Source organism: Plectropomus leopardus, chromosome 17 (genome assembly GCF_008729295.1).
Source record: "Plectropomus leopardus isolate mb chromosome 17, YSFRI_Pleo_2.0, whole genome shotgun sequence".
In the NCBI taxonomy this organism is placed as follows: domain Eukaryota; kingdom Metazoa; phylum Chordata; class Actinopteri; order Perciformes; family Serranidae; genus Plectropomus; species Plectropomus leopardus.
In genome coordinates this window covers 10,652,939-10,667,984 of record NC_056479.1, presented here as the reverse complement: position 1 = coordinate 10,667,984, position 15,046 = coordinate 10,652,939, and the positions used below count along the sequence as shown (strand labels likewise).

Genomic DNA, 15,046 nt, shown 5'->3' with positions numbered 1-15,046 from the left:
TTTCTCCAAAAACAAAACATTTCCACGCTGGTAATTTATTCCCAACTAAAAGGCATTCTCCTCATCATCTTTCCATGGATGTGTTATAGTGAAGTGACATCTTTCTCTTGGCTGCTCGCCATCATCTGCCGGACGCTCTGTGATCGTGACACGGAATTTCAAAATAAGGGCGCGCCTATCAGCTGTTTTCGAAAACTTTGCCTCATTCACTCACTGGCTGCGTTTCAAAAGTCGTTCAACATGCCCTCGTTTACTTCGCCCGGCGGTTGCTCGTGGATCTGTTGCCCTCGGGATTAATCCCCGCCATCTTAAGGGCCGTGGGGCTTGGTGAGATCCACCCTTGGAGGGCTGAGGAAGTGTGTGAACCTGGATGGTCACTTCAGAGGTCTATATCACCCACAATGCTTTGCAGCTATGCCTGTGATGCAAAAAAAATACATCCATGGTTAGGGGGCAGTGATAAGCAAAACTAAGTTTGTACCACAGAAGAAAGAGAGAATGAATAAACTAGTAAATAAATCAAAAATTAAATTAGATACAGGTACATTCACCATCTGATGCTTTTCAGTTTCACTTCTTCTAATGTATCTCATAGGTCTGCACAGTTAAGCTTACACACATAAAAATCCACTCGTCTAACAGCAGATAGTTGCTTATTGAAAACTGTAATATAATTAATTGCAGTTAATATTTATGAATAATTGTTCTGTTCAGCTTGTGTGATTTCTGTATTTCCTACATTATCTCTGAATGCATGGGAAAATGCTGTTTTTGGAGATATCATAAACCCATTAAAAATAAGTTAGTTAATTATTATTATTAATAGTAGTCATGATAATCATGATACAGATCACTCAAAAATTATTATATCAGAAGGTCATGCTGATATAGTAATATCAACTGATTCCCAATGTGTGTGTGTGTGTATATATATATATATTTATATATATATAGATATAGAGAGAGAGAGAGAGAGAGAGAGAGAGAGAGAGAGAGAGATATTTAAATTAACTGCTGAGAATTCGAACACCACTATAAAATGGCCAACACCTAGAAAAGCCTATCCTGTTCATCATATATGTGTGTGTGTGTTAGCAGTTAGTGTACAAATAAAATAAATTATGGTTATGGAAGATTAACTTGACTGATAGCATTATTATTATTGTTGTTGTTGTTGTTATCGTTGTTTATATTATTATTATTATTATTATTATTATTATTATTATTATTATGTTTTAGATATTGTGATACGTTATTGTGAACTTTGGCCACAATAATTGTGTTGTGAAAGTCTGATATAGTACCACACTTCCTTTGTATATTACATTGTGGGAGAATAGTACCCATCAACAGCACACTCATAATTCAACCAGATTTATTGTGGATAAACTCAGTGTCTCCCATATTTAGACTAATTCTAAGAGACACTGAGTGAAATGCAGAGTCCATCAGGATAAGAGAACTGGTTTGGCTGAGCTGAAACTGTGAAGAGAACTTCTGGAGAAGCCACAAAGTAGAAGTGCTTATGTCTTATGTAATGTGCACCTGCCTGTATTTTTTCACTGTAAGTAGTCTTTTGGAGGGGGCACCAAGAGTTGAATTAGGGACCTCTTGATCTGAAGTCAAATGCTCTGCCCCTGAGCTGTACCCCCTGTCTGTGAGTAACTGTCAATGACAGTAACAGCAAGTTGTTCCAAGTTATGTCAGCAGAAAATTGTAGCAATAAATCATCTCTACCCATTTGCTGGCTCTGCAAAGATGGCCTCGACTATGGCATAAACAAACACTCTCACACACACATAAAAAAGTGGCTTACATAGCAAGTTAGTGTATTATTCACAAGTAAGAGTTTGAACCCTACCCAGAACGGGTCGAGACTTTTTATTTTGCTGTCAAGCACTTACAGGGAAATGCCTTTAGTCTGATAAATTGTCAATAGCTGCTATCATTCCTCCTTGGTATAGACATTATAGCTATAATTATATTTCTGTGATGGTTTTGGATAATCATTATCACCATCATCCTTCACAGCAGCATCAAAACCATCATCACATCAAGCGCAGTTTTCAGTCAAAATCTGTACGACTGAAGAAAGTGCTCCATAAAACTACTCACATCAAAAGCAGATGACGACGTCAAATTATTCAAGGTTATTACCAAGATGACATGTCTCCAAATAAACAACATTTTACCACTTATCAACTTCACTTTTTTTTTAAAAAAAGTAGCAATAGCTGTACATTAAAGAAAAACATATTTAACATAAGCTGTGGACTTTGAATGACATGATGGGAATTTAAAGAGGATTTATACCCTCTGATTTCTCAGCACATGATCTGTGAAATTTGGTGATAGCAATTGGTCCGCTCAGAGGAGAGAGATAAGAAAAGAGGCTGAGATGGCGTGCAGTGCTAATTTGAGCAACCACCGCTGCTGAGTGGATTTGGACAATATCAAACGAACAACTTTTATTGTTCGTAGCGTTGCATGATTATGACTCCATGAGAGGGCATTAGGGAGGGAGCGCAGTGATGGAGACAGGAGGGCATGCAGAGGCTGAAAGTGATGGGGAGGATTATGAACAAGTTTCCATACATCTGCAAGAAGACACTGCATCATATGTTGTTGACATTAAACATTTAGCACGGTCAGATGATTATTTGGATATTTCCCTACTTTTATCTCAAAGAGTTCACAGCATCCTTTCAAGACTTTTCTAACTTCCTCTGTGAGCGACTGCTGTGATAGATAGATAGATTGAGAGAGAGATAGATAGATAGAGAGAGAGAGAGAGAGAGAGCGAGAGAGATATTTGGTAGCTCATTCCTCCTAGAACCCCAAAATCAACTGGCATTCATAACAGGCAGCATGTTGGGCATCAATTATTTGTTATGCTTTGACTCATTGGGCTTAGTATGAAACTCATGGCCAGTGGTCTGAATAATACTGTGAGTAAAGCCCGAATAATTCTGGGATTTTGATGAAATACAGAAAATTGAATTTTGAAAAATCCAACATCAGCAGTGTATTTTATATATTTTTAAAAAAGACCAAGATGTGTACTGAGCTCAACTGTTTAGAATGAAGCATTTGCCAGTAAACTAAACACAACTAAGTTGTGGTGAATTTTTGCAGCAGTGGCGTCCTAATGCAGGTGGAATTGCAGTTGTACTCACTGTTTATTTGATGATCTGGAGCACTGCAGAGTTGCCAGGTGAAACAAGTCTGATTGTCTGACTGTTGCATCAAAAAAAAAAAAATCCAAAATCCAAAACAAACACTCCCCAAAATATAATTATAGGTAAATATAACAGGTTAAAATCAACGGGGGAATAAGCAAATTCATCAAACAATAAAACTAAGATCAACTAGTTGGAGGTGTATCCTCTTGGCATCTTCCCTGCTTGACTAATTTAGCACACCTACCTTGAATGAGAGGATCCTTACATGCCCGGTCAGATGATGCATTAAAGTGACTAAAAACAGCAAGTGCCTTTGAGTTGATTTCCCATCCACTCTGTTGTTTCTTCCTTGTAAAAGGCTGCAAAGGATAAACATGTTACAAAGGTTTATCTCTATTTGCGTAGCTGCTGTTACATCTCCTGCTTTCTGTTTATAGAGGCTGAAAATCTTCTCAGTAATGTTTTTATTGGTAGTTTGTTCCTACTAGAATCACATTTGGACAAACACACCAGAACTTGGTTACTTCAGCATGCATTATGTGCTTGTTTTCTTTCTTTTTTGCAAACAAAATGTGTATCTATGTAGAGAAAATACAAGCTTCAAGGTATTTAATTGGGACTCAAAAAATCACTTTTAACACAATAGAATCACTATTAGATGCACCATGAAAGTGTTATGAAAGCATAAAAGCCGGATGTCTGATTGTTACTCTTACCCTGACCTGAACGCCCCGTTAAGAGCCCCTCAGGGACGGCCTGAAGTCTCACACAGTCACTGAGTTGAGTATCTTTTACCTCCAAAACCACTTCCACCCTATCAATGTCTGTCAGTCAGACTTCCCCTCCCTTCACCCCTCCAAGGGGTATTAAAACCCCACCACCTCCTCCTCATCATCATCACCACACATACAGACACACACCCACCCCCAACCATGACCCAGTTTGAGAGGGGATGAGGGGGTAAAGTGAGGACCATTCTGAGTACCACGGGGAGAGAGACAAGATGCTCTGCCTCCCTCATTCCTCTCTCTTTCAGGAAGAGCTCACACTTGGTTAAGCACACACACTGAGGCTCTTCATGACAGAGCGGCCGCAGAGCCGAGTGTTTTTGTTTTTGAGTTTTTTTGTTTTCTGGATTGTTGATTTTAGGTCAGGGCTGTTTGATGTCAGCCAAGGTTAAGGGGTATGTAAAGGAGGCTAAGAGGGACGAGGAGACAGACATGAGGGGCCTAATGTTGAGGGACAAAGGACACAGTACCTGGTGTCTGGGAGAGGAGTAGAGTGAGTATGCTGCTTCATCACTTTACTTTGCTGCTTGTTTGTTGTCTGTGTATGCTCGTTTTTTGTATTTAATCAGTTTAAAGTGACTTTAAGTGATGGAAAACGAAATTTTGTTTCATTTGTAATTAATCAGTTCTATCAGGAAACATCTTGATCAAAGGACAAATATTTACAATAACATATCTATCTGGACTTTTTCATATTCTTTAGGGGAACTTAATATCACCAAAAAGACAATTTCCATGTATTAATTTTCTGCATGCACAGATGCACACAGAGAGACTGCTCCTGCCTCAGAGATTCATCCTGTAACATATGGAACCAGTTTGCCGTTGTGTTTCTTCCCTTCGGACACTGTTAATGAGGGAATTTTTAGTTTACCACGAATACTGAGAGATAAACGCTCCTTCCGAACCCGCCTCCCTCTTGCAAAATGAAGAAGAGCTCATCCATCCATCTCAGCAAAGACTTCTCGAGATTCTCTCAAAGGCCGAGGTCCATGTTTGACCACAATGTTGAGAAGTTTCTATTTTTATCTCTCACTTGTGTCTTCCGCTCCACATTTTATGAGCCAAAGGCCCAAATTGGGGTGTCCTGCCTACTCAAACCACTGGAATTTATAGTTTATTTGTGTGTCAGGGCCATGTGCATTGATCACTCTGCAAGTAGGTTTCATGTCTGTGTTTGTGTCTGCGTAAATACAAGCACCACAAAATGTGGTAGAGATTAGTGTATGAAATGGATGCGATTAGCAGCTCTGATAACCTTCCGTGCGGGTAAAGCAAAGTCACTGTTTGCATGCATGTTTTTAATCACTTCAGGGACTTTTTGAACAAAGTCGCTGCTCAGAAAAAAAAAGACAACCAGTAAAGTTGATAAGAAATCCATTTTTAGCTATGCTAGATTTTTTTCTTTCTTTCTTTCTTTTTTTTTTATTTGAATATCTCAGAGTGCCCAACAAAGGAGCTTATATAGCCGTTGGAGGAGGAGAAGGGGAGCCACAATATAAAAAAGCCCCCTGTGCTACTTAAACAGAGCATTTGCTGACAGTCGATCTTCCATGTGGTGAAATCACAGGCCGGCAACCTTTGTGTGACATAAATTTGTCGGTTTTATTTGAGGTCTCATGGCCCACGATTTAACCCACATATCATGGACAGCTGTCTGGCCAGCAACTGTGAGAGCAGATTAGTTTGATCTGTGCAGTCTGTTTGGGACAAGGTGGAGGCTCAGAGGGCAGCAGTGGAGCCTGAGGATGCCACCGACTGAACAGAGGGAGAGGGCATTGTGGCAATGACCCTCAAATAAGGAAAGTCAGAGGAGCATCGGCACTAACAGAACACGCTCAGAGGTCCCAGACATTTGTCTTGTAGCTCTCTGATGCTTTCATTGTGTTTTTCATTTAAACAAGTGTTTCTAGTGACTGGCTATATTGTGGAATTAATGAGATAATTTTATAGAAACCAGAATCATCCAAGTATCTCTTGTTGGCTCTTGGACAATAGGCGTCATTGTGCTAGAAATTTTATCTCATCCCAGTTAATTATAAGCTACATTGTTCGGTTTTTCAGAATAAAGATTTCTCATACTATGTGATTAATCTTTACAAGCCAGCAGCATATCAAATCCACACACACACACAGCAGAACTTTATTGTTGATCCTAAAGACAGCTTCAAACTCCACCAGTCTGCGACTGGCTTTGGTCTGAATCTTTGCTGCTTAAAATTTCGTTGAGGATTTCTGTTAATATAAAATGTAAAAATATAGCTTCTTCACACAGAAAGAGAGATATTTGTGGAGCAAGCAGTGTAATTAGACATCCTCTATTTTTCCTTAATTTGTTTGCTGCCAGACAAGTGTTGATTATGGTCAGTTTTAGCAATAAATGTAGTTTAGTGGAGTAGATAAACAACCTTCTGGGTTTACTGACTCCAGATCTGTTTTACTTGTTAGTCCATATTATGCAAAATAGATATATATTGTATATCTTTTCTAGCATCTTGCCACTGTTCCAAAAAACTTGCACATTTGACAGAAATTGCAGCCCAGATTTATCTTGGTAATACCATTGAAGAGTGAGCGTTATAATGTCAGTGTTGCTTTTGCTCCTGTTTTTCTTAATGAAAACATTTTCACAACTCTCATAACTCAATGTAGCCTCCTGTTCACATTCATGCCATTGCTTGATTAGGCTATAGCAAAATAAAAAACAGAGTTACAGCATAAAAACATGTGGCAGCACAAAGGCAAAATATGAACCTAATACTCTCATATGTGGCCATTAGCCACTACTGCATATGAAAACAGATATTAAGTATGATCAGTATGACAAAACAAATTATAGCTTTTATCATTGCTGTTTTTATTTTTTTAATGAAAGTGTAGGCAGGGAACAGCTATAAAGGACATCTGAAATTGTTGCAAAAATAAACATGGGTTTAAGCAAGTTTAATATGTTTAACATGAACACAAGAGTCTGTTTACTACTTGAAGCACTCATTGCTGCTATAGTCGCATGGGCTTAATGTAAAATTCAGTGGTCATGTAAGGATGTGCTTTGTGCCATCGTGACAATGACGACAATCTTTTTCATATCATCTGAGTCAAAGTTTCAGACCCCATAAAGCAGCACTCTCCATGAACAAAGCAGCTATTATAATCACCTATAAGTGTTAAGTCAGCATGAGGATTGTTTTAAAGGTAGCAGCAGGATAATGCAATCTTAGCATGATGATGAAGCAGACTGATGTTAACACCAAGCCCGAGCTGACAGTCATACTCTTCAGGGGGAAAAGTGCACCTGTTCTGTGAGCTGATGGATAGAGGCTGCTGCCTCTGTACAGATGTCTACATGTGTGAGATTAGCAGAGAAGCACGGCCAAAACTATGAAATAAATAACTGGGAAATTAACTTTACCTACTTTACATACAGTGAACACATAATCTTGATAATACAGTAAGTACAAGAATAGTTTGCGGTAGCAGTTTAATGTTTCATTTGTCTATAAATGTACATGTTAGTATGCTTCACTTGATTTAAGTTCATCTAGAGGTAAATGAAGCTAATAGCCGTACATTCACCCATTAGAGCTTCTCTCCCACCATTTAAATTATGTTCATTATCTAAACTGCTCTTGGCCTGTGTTTATTAATATTAATCTGGCTTTGTGTATATTTGTGTGTGTGTTTATTCATGTATCTGCAAAAAGCCAACCAGGAATATATAATATGTAGACAAACAGTTTGGAGGCAGAGAGAGAAAGACAGATTTTTTTGTGTGTTTATTTGTTTTTTGTAACTTTTAAGCCCAGAGGGGATCATGGTCATGCGTCTGTGTGTGTGTGTGTGTGTGTGTGTGTGTATAGATATCTGTCTGTCCACAGCTAATCTCCCAAACTACTGGATCAATACGCCTCTGATTTTGTGTGCACATCTGTGACTGTATGCTGAAAGATCTCTCATGGTTGCCTTGATTTACATATTTTGAAGAACCTATTTTATTGACTATTTCACCGCCATTGACTGCTGACTCCTCACTCTTTTGATCTAGCCATCAGGGGTTACAAGTCATCAACACAATTACATAGCTAAAAGGCATTTCTGGCAATTGCCTTGAGTAAAAACAATGCTTACGTAGTCTGTTGTAGTTAAACAATTTATTTTATGTCTGTTTTAATCTATTTAATTGTACTTATTTCTTTGTTTTCTCACTTTGTTGTGCTGTAGCCTACAGAAATAGTTAGTACTGTTCAAAGTTGAGTTATAGATGACTTGGATCACAGATTTGTGGCTGTGTTTTAGCTGTTGTAAATATAATCATTCTCATGATTATGTTGTAGGCCTTTTCTTATATTTCATTTTATAATGTGGTACCTGTGAACAGGAGAACTCGATCTGATTTTTATTAGCTTTTGGGATGATTCTATAACGCGCTGCGACGCATCTGCTGAAATTACAAGAATTATATAGAGCGGCTGTGATCAGCTCTGGTGGCTGCAGCCTGAAAGCAGTCGCCTGGCGGAGATCTGCATTCTGCTGAGTGCACTTTTCTTCTAAAAGTGCATTTTTTTAACAGCTGAACATGGATAGACATCTGCCTTGTCGAGCATATTGTTGTCTTTGAATCCTTTGTATTGCACATTTGCAGTCCCACACAAACAAAATTCTATTGCATGGTAGGCTAAATTTTCATATGAAAAATTGTCCAGTCCATCTACACGATGGTGAAAATTCACAATAGAAATACCTATATTACATAAATTTATACTTTTTTTTTTTAATCATGATTATTATTTTTTTTTAACTCTTATTACTATTTTGTTTGTTGCACACTAGTCTTTTTAATACAGCTGCCTTGCATTTCCAACAACAAATTGCTGCTTGAACAGATCATGAAACTAGTTATTTTTATTGAGTTGGAGGAATCTTTTGCACTTCAGCCCCTCCACAGACGGAGGTCGGTGCTCAAAGAGTGGACAAATCACAGCAATAACCATGGGCCACCTCACAAGGAGTGCACCGAAAGAAAATACTGGAGCACACAATGCACTTGAATATTTAATAAAGTGCAAATGTGCAACTTATTAAATATTTAAGTAAACTGTGTGCTCTAGTATTGAAGTTGCTATTCTTATGTCAACAGACAGTAACTGATGGTGCTGCTGAAATGTGATATGCAGAAACCCTGACCTGGCACACCTGTTGCTGCACAGGACTCCCCGCGATGATGCATGCAGTTACAGCACATCTTTCAGTTACACAATAACAAGCCTTGTTCACCTAAAGTGGTCACCTGCAAGGATCGGGGGTTTGTCCCATGGAGGGTTCATTTCCCCTGGTGTCCCACCCAAGCCTGGGACCCTCCAGCTGGAGTGGTGTGTCCACATGATGAGTCAGTAATGTGAAAGAGGAGCACCTCAGCTAACCCTGATGCAGTGCTCATCATAGTCATGGTGTGTTTGTGTACAGGGACATTGTGGCTCTGCTCTGCTTTAAAATGGGTTTGCACGTGCATGTGTGTGTGTGTATGCTATAAATGGATATGAGTCTCTGTGGATATCGAGGGGTGAAAACCAGAGACTGAGGGGACCCCTCAAGTGACGCTTACTGTATTTGTAACTGTCCAATTGAATCTGCGCCTGACGTCGTGATGTGGATAGTTCACCCCTTAGGAAGTGATCTTGTTGACCTTTGACCTTGCACTGTTCTGGTAGGGCTTTGAGCTATATCACGGGCTCAGATGTATCAGAGGCTGATAGTTTATGACCTGAGATTACAGGGTCATGACCTTTCAGGCTGATGGCTAGAGCCACTGATCCCATTAAAAGATCATCAGTAGTCCCTTATTACAGTGTATAAAATCACAGTGAGATTCTTCAGTAATTACACTGAAGGGAGTTTTCCTTGTTTCCCTTTCCAACTTTAGTAAGTCTGGTATGCTTTTTGATGTTTTCATGTGTGACATGATTTCCACCAATTTGCTGTTCATCGTTTACATCACAGCAACAGACAGAAAGCCTGCCTGCTGTGTCTGTGCAGAGGCTGACTCACCCCAGTAACTTGATGCACAGAGTCAGCTTCTTACCCCTAACTGCCCCACTAGCTCCCGCAGACATAAATTGGATGAGAAAGCAAAATGCCAGGTTATATGTGGCTGAGGTAGCAGGAGTATTCAGCTCAGGCAGCCATGTGCCGGGGCTGGAGCGTCTCTCCTGGCCAGGAGGGAGTGTGACAGTTCCTGGTGTACAAACTACCCAAGAACTCTATAAAGTAAAAACAAGGTTTTCTCAAGGGAAGTTCCTCTATATCTTATGAATGTGCAAGGACTGTTAACAGCTGGGTCACTGGCCACAAAACTGCATAGAGTCCCTGTTACATCACACCCAACACTGTCCTCTTTGGAAATTATTTTAAAACTGGCTTTATTTGAGTAAGATTATGAAATTAAAGCCTGACTCTGGGCTGGGCAATATATAATTATTATATATTGCACAGGACATCTCAAAGATTTCCATGTGAGCTAATAGTGTACCCCAGACAATGAAATCCTGCTTTTAAACATTTCATGAACAGGTACACTATGTGATAAGTGGTTTAGATCGAGTGCAACCTCCAGAGCAGGAAACAGGGTTGGGCAATAAGGCCCTAAAATAAAATCATGATATTTCAAGATATTTTTGCTATAATTATGTTGTTGATGATAGCACTGGAAAATATTTTGTTTGCGGAACAAGAGACATTACAATCACTTCTTAAAACCCATTTTATAGACTTGCATTATCCTCTTATTTTAATGTTAATTTTATTTATCCTCTTATGTATATTTTTAGTCTGACTTGATCTTTCTTATAACAATAATAATAATAACTCTTATTATTATTATAAAATTAATAATATTAGTGTTTTATCTCTATTATTATCTCTCATCTAATCTCCCAATCTCCCAATCTAATCTTTTTAAGTTTTTATTATTATTATTATTATTATTATTATAATATTGTAATAATAATAATTAATAATAATAATAATAATAATAATAATAACATAATAATAATAATAATAATAATAATAATAATAATAATAATATTCATTTATTCATTCATTCATTTTCCGTAACCGCTCGTCCTCGTAATGGTCGCGGGGGGGCTGGAGCCAATCCCAGCTGTCATCGGGCGGAAGGCGAGGTACACCCTGGACAGGTCGCCAGACTATCGCAGGGCCGACACATATAGACAGACAACCTTTCATGCTCACGGTCACACCTAAGGGCAATTTAGACTCACCAATCAACCTGACCTGCATGTCTTTGGACTGTGGGAGGAAGCCGGAGACCCCGGAGAGAACCCACGCAGACACGGCAGAACATGCTAACTCCACACAGAAGGGCCCCCGCCCACGGACCGAACCCCCTTCCGACCCGGTTTCGAACCAGGTTGTTATTATCATCATCATAATCAAAATTAAAAAAAATATATTGCATCATACCTACAATCAACATATAATAATTGCAACTAAATAAGAGTTATATGTGTCAACATATTCTTACTGTAAAAGTTTGCCTTCAAAATATTAGTAAAACTTAACAGACCCAGTTGTTTTAGTTTGTAATCTACAACATTAACTCAGTTAGATTCATATTCAAATAAGTATACAAATGTCATGAAAAAAAATTATAGAGTCCAACACTGAGGAGACAGTTACAATGGAAAGTTGAAGTAGAAAAATAACAGAAACAGCACTAATAATGAAATATTTTTAGCCTAAAAACATTAAACATCTGAATCACCTCATCACTAAATTAAATCAAAGCAGTTTAACCTTTGGAGCCAACTGTTTGTCTGTGACTAATTCTTGTTATTATTATCCAAAGGACAACTGTGCAGCACAGTAAGAGTTATGTAAAGAATTGCAATGATGTCATACGGGAAAAGTCAGACAGATCTCGACCATGGAAGGACACCGCTATGACTCTGTGTGCTTGTGGCAGCCTTTTGCTCCGCTCTGGCCATTTGCTGCTTACTCATACATGTTGGTCACAGACGCTCACAGTTAGCACTATCCCAAGGACTCTGCTGCTTAGTCTGATTGTACGCATTTATGGCCTCTTACTGTACATGAGTAATACACACAAAGGGTTCCTGACAACTACCTCCTGTGTCCCAGACATGTCCTTATATGGTCAGAGTGATCAATATGACACGTTTCATCGCAAGGCTTCTTCAAAACATTCCCGCCCTCTCTGCTCCAACTGGAGACACAAAGCAGAGGGCTGGGAGCTCCTGCTCGTCTCCTCCAGCTAAATTTCCCCTCTCGCTGTAGCTGTGGCTTGCTCCGACTAAGCTCCCAACCTGCTTGGTAAGGATATAGTCTCTGGAAGCCCTTTAAACCCCAAACTAAGCTAGTATCCATGGTTGGATTTTTCTCTCAGTCTAGCTGACAATAAGCCATGCGCTGTTGCGGCTTCATAAGGGGTAAAGTTCTGTGGAGGTGTCATACTCATCCCCCAAAGCTGCCCTGAGGGACAGCAGTGTTTGGGTTCAGCTCCACTGCCTGAGCTAATGTGGGTCTGCTGTCTGACTCCCCGCTCCAATGGTTTGTGCCTGGCCACCTGCTGATTCTGCTGGTTTGGATGGACTGCCTGGAGCCCAGACCTAACCTACATAGGCAACATGTCCCTTTTCCTAAACTGTGCTCAACTGCACTCACACACACACACACACACACACACACACACACACACACACACACAAAACACACACAAATGCACAGACGCACATGCACAATGCTATTTACCTCCCAACCAGAACAAACCAGTCAAGTTAATACAATCCTGAAAACTGCACCTCACACAGAAGAAGGCTCACTAAGAGGATTTATTCTTCAAAAAGAGATAGGCTGTTAAATAAAGTGAGTGTGTATTTGGCGATAGCAAATTCCCTATTTGGATTATTTTGCCTCCTTCTCAGTGCTGCTTGATGGTATTTTTTAATACCGATATCCTCTTTCCACTCGGTCTCCTAATTCCCTAAAAGAGCTCGAACTTGACAGCAACCTCACTGTGGCACAGAGCTCCGAGTTCAGAGTGTGTTCATTTGTGCTGTGAAAAGCAACAGATCAAATTAAGGATATATTGATTTGCCTGAGCTAAGAGAGGAACACTTATTTTAATTAAGGCAATTATTGTGTCACCACTTTTCCTATCTCCTATCTTGCTACTGAATTTGCAAAATTAATGCCACAGAGGTAAAAGTCTAGAAAAGTCTGAACAAATCTTGCTTTATTTCATTTTCAAATTAGCATTTATTTTGAGCTCATGTCTTTCTTATTCTTTTTTGTCTTCCCCTTTGCTCCTCCTTTACCTTTTACAGAGTCTGTGAACAGGTGAGAGAGGGACACTGTCTGCCCCACTGTCCAGCGACACCATGAGCTGGAGCTTCCTCACGCGGCTGCTGGAGGAGATCCACAACCACTCCACCTTCGTGGGGAAGCTGTGGCTCACCGTGCTCATCATCGTTCCGCATCGTTCTCACTGCCGTTGGGGGAGAGTCCATCTACTATGATGAACAGAGCAAGTTTGTCTGCAACTCGGGCCAGCCGGGCTGCGAGAATGTCTGCTATGATGCCTTTGCCCCTCTATCTCACGTTCGCTTCTGGGTCTTCCAGATCATCCTGGTGGCGATGCCCTCTCTCATGTACATGGGCTATGCTGTCAACAAGATTGCACGATTGGATGAAGCCAAAGGAGGTGCTGGTTCTGCTGCAGTTAGAACAGGAGGAGGGGGCTACACACACAGGAAGCCCAGGAAAATCTGCTTTGGAGCACGGCAGCACCGGGGCATTGAGGAGACCGAGGAGGACCAGGAGGATGATCCCATGATCTATGAAGTGCCAGAGATCGAGCCCCCTAAAAGGCCGCGGGATCCACTGCAACCCACACCCAGACCCAAAATCCGGCATGATGGACGCAAGCGTATAAGAGATGAGGGGCTGATGCGGTTTAACGTTTTGCAGCTGGTGACTCGTACACTGCTGGAGGCAGGCTTTCTTGCAGGCCAGTATTTGCTGTATGGGTTCCGTGTGATGCCTGTGTTTGTGTGCTCGGGGAAACCTTGTCCCCACAGTGTTGACTGCTTTGTGTCACGCCTACAGAAGAAGACCATCTTCCTGCGCATCATGTATGGTGTCACTGTCCTTTGTCTCACACTCAATGTTTGGGAGATGCTCCATTTAGGGATTGGCACCATCTGTGACATTCTTCGCCGTCGGCGCTGCCCACCTCAGGAGGATGAGTACCAGTTGGGATTGCTAGGCAACAACGGGGGTGTGGAGGGCTCAGTAGCAGGGACAGGTCCAGAGGCAGGCTCTGAAGGAGGGGTGGGTGGAGATGGGGCTGCAGATTACGTAGGTTACCCCTTCTCGTGGAACACCCCATCAGCTCCACCCGGCTATAACATTGTGGTAAAGCCAGAGCAGATGCCCTACACGGACCTTAGCAATGCTAAGATGGCATGCAAGCAGAACAGGGCAAACATTGCCCAAGAGGAGCAACAACAATTTGGTAGCAATGAGGACAATTTTCCAACTGGAGGGGAAGCCCGCGTAGCGTTGAACAAAGACATGATCCAGCAAGCTCATGAGCAACTGGAAGCGGCCATCCAGGCATACAGTCAGCAGCACCGAGCAGAGGAACAGCTTGGGGACAACCATGACGACAAGCCCCAAAGTAACATCATCCAGGCCCAACCTCAGCCGCAGCCTCAGCCTCAGAAGGAGCGCAAGCATAGATTCAAACACGGGAAGGGGGAGGCAGCAGTGGAGGAGGTAGCAGCAGCAACAGCAGCAGCAGCAAATCAGGAGAGGGCAAGCCCTCTGTATGGATTTAACCCCAGAAACAGTGACACATATTGAAACCATGTATATATTGGAAACTGGATGACAAGTTGTTGCAATCTTCCTTGGATATTTAAACACCACAGTGCCTTAAAGAATCCTGCAAGCTGGAGAAGATGTGTGTTTGTGTACTAAGGTGTGTAAAAAAAAATGTGATGTTGCAGCTGACAATTTGTTTTGTCTGGGCTGTCA

General features: G+C 40.8%; 1 pseudogene; it reads left to right on the top strand.

Annotated features, from left to right (window-relative positions):
• The window catches only part of LOC121956943, a 48,261-nt pseudogene extending 33,414 nt beyond the window's left edge, over positions 1–14,847 (top strand).
• The last annotated feature ends 199 nt before the right edge of the window (positions 14,848–15,046 follow it).